The sequence below is a fragment of the Mesocricetus auratus genome, unplaced genomic scaffold (genome assembly GCF_017639785.1).
Source record: "Mesocricetus auratus isolate SY011 unplaced genomic scaffold, BCM_Maur_2.0 Super-Scaffold_100011, whole genome shotgun sequence".
NCBI lineage: Eukaryota > Metazoa > Chordata > Mammalia > Rodentia > Cricetidae > Mesocricetus > Mesocricetus auratus.
Window position 1 is genome coordinate 64,553,653 of NW_024429195.1, and position 2,032 is coordinate 64,555,684.

At 37.8% G+C, this 2,032-nt stretch overlaps 1 non-coding gene across 1 annotated transcript; it reads left to right on the forward strand.

Moving 5' to 3' along the window:
• Positions 1 to 481: 481 nt before the first annotated feature.
• On the forward strand, positions 482 to 643 carry LOC121143400. The gene has a single exon (XR_005880600.1). It is a non-coding gene; the product is annotated as a U1 spliceosomal RNA (small nuclear RNA).
• The last annotated feature ends 1,389 nt before the right edge of the window (positions 644 to 2,032 follow it).

Here is a 2,032-nt window from a genome sequence, read left to right on the forward strand (position 1 = left end):
TGTCAATTGATTTTTATATGGTTCTTTTTCCAAGCTAAGTAATTAGCCAGGCTTAGTAATAGAGCAGACATGGGCAGTTTTCTCTTTATCACTCTCAGATCTGTCCTTCCACAGGACTATGATGGATGGGCTGAAATGCATTCCCAGCAAATCTAAACATGACTTCAATATTTATCTGTAATCCAGTATGAAGTATCATATGAGAATTGGTCTTAAGTAACGTCTTTGTATTCATGGTTCTGTGTTGAAGAAGGTCCATCATCCATTTTAAAAGCAGTCCTCCTCTATATCAAGGACTCTCACAACACTGTCTTTTCCACTGCCTCAAAGTTATTCTACAAAACAAATGGCATTTGATAAACCCATAACTTCCTTCTTTGAATTTGAATGGCTGCTGCATATATTTAGTCTTACAATGTTGTATATCAGATCTCACTAAGAAAAATAAAAACAGCTTTTGACTGCCTAAAGCAAACTCTTATTACCTAGCAGAGGAGAGAGATACCGCGAGCAGGAAAAAGGTTTTCCAGGGGAAAATTTATCATTTGGACTACAAATGTGCTTTCTCCTGTATTTCCCTCAAATGTAGGTAATGTGAACCAGTAATCTGTGGTAGTGGGGAACTGTGTTCATGCTCTCCTCTGGTATGTATGTTCTGGGCCTATCATCACATGATTTTCATCCTAGCATGAGGAGGACATGGAGGCAGAGGCAGAGGTGACAGGCTGGTCTATATAGGAAGTTCCACATGAAGCACAGCAGTACAGAAAAAAAGCCAACCTTGTCTCAATTGCTGGATTGTCTCCTCTCCCATGAAAGAGTGAACTCATTGTTAAAGCATAATTCACATAATTCACAAAATAAGACTGTCATGATCAGAAGAGGCTTTAGTCAACAAGCTAATGGAGTTGTATGCAACCTATAAAGTGCCTGGTAGAGATCCCTCCCCATACAATCTCCATGCCAGTTGCTCCATTGTATAACAGAATGGGAATCATCTGCCAATTGGCATAATCCACTGCTTGGCCTTCCTCTGAGTACCCTCTTGACATATGCTCCCTCAGTACTTAAATCAATCACCTAATAAGTGGGATATCTTAGCACATCTGCATACTATCCTTAATCCTAGGAGTTCTATCATGTACTATAGCATTGTGGACCTCATGGAGGCAATTTCTCAACTGAGGCTGCTTTCTCTCTGCTGACTCTAGCTTGTGTCCAGTTGACGTAAAAACCAGCCTGTACACATGACAAACAAAAGGACGTTAGACTTTTCTGTACCAATTGATTCATTATATTCATCAAACTACCACATCACACTTCTTCCAAATAAACAGATTGTGACAGAGTATCTGTGTTTACATTCACTTTTCAGACACAGAAGCAATATTTGGAGTAATAGCTACAGAAAGTCTATTATTTAATTTCAAGCAAGTATAGTCATTTTCTAATAATGTGTTGACATTTTTTCAAGCCCATAACTTTTATCATTGAAGAGTACACTAATTTATTCACTTCCCTGAGGATACACTGTTGCTTTTGTTATTTGACAATGTGTGAACCATCTTGGTGAACTCCCATTGTCCCTTCTTTTTAGAACAACAAATAACACAAAATCAATATGTGGATATTACCAACTCTTAAACCTATTTGTTAAGGTAAGCATTAGGGGCATGGAACACATCTGTATGATGAATCTGAAGACTCATTGTCCTTTTACAGTTGCTTGAAACAGTATTTATTATTTAGAGCTCAGTATACATCAGTCTGAATTCCCTAACGGTAGACTTTTGTATTTTCTTAGATTGGTGATAAATCAAAGCTAGTGAAAAATAATCCCCTAGTCATAAACATTCTGAAAAACATACTGCAGCTTCGTTGAACAAGTCTTTATTTTTTCATAGTTTGTGTGTTGTTACAGGCCATCATTCTTAAGTGGCACTAGCCTCCATTTCCTTTGAGAATCTCATTAGACACCCTGTGGGAATAGTGGCAGCAACTGAGCTCTTTTCATACCAATTACAATAGGATA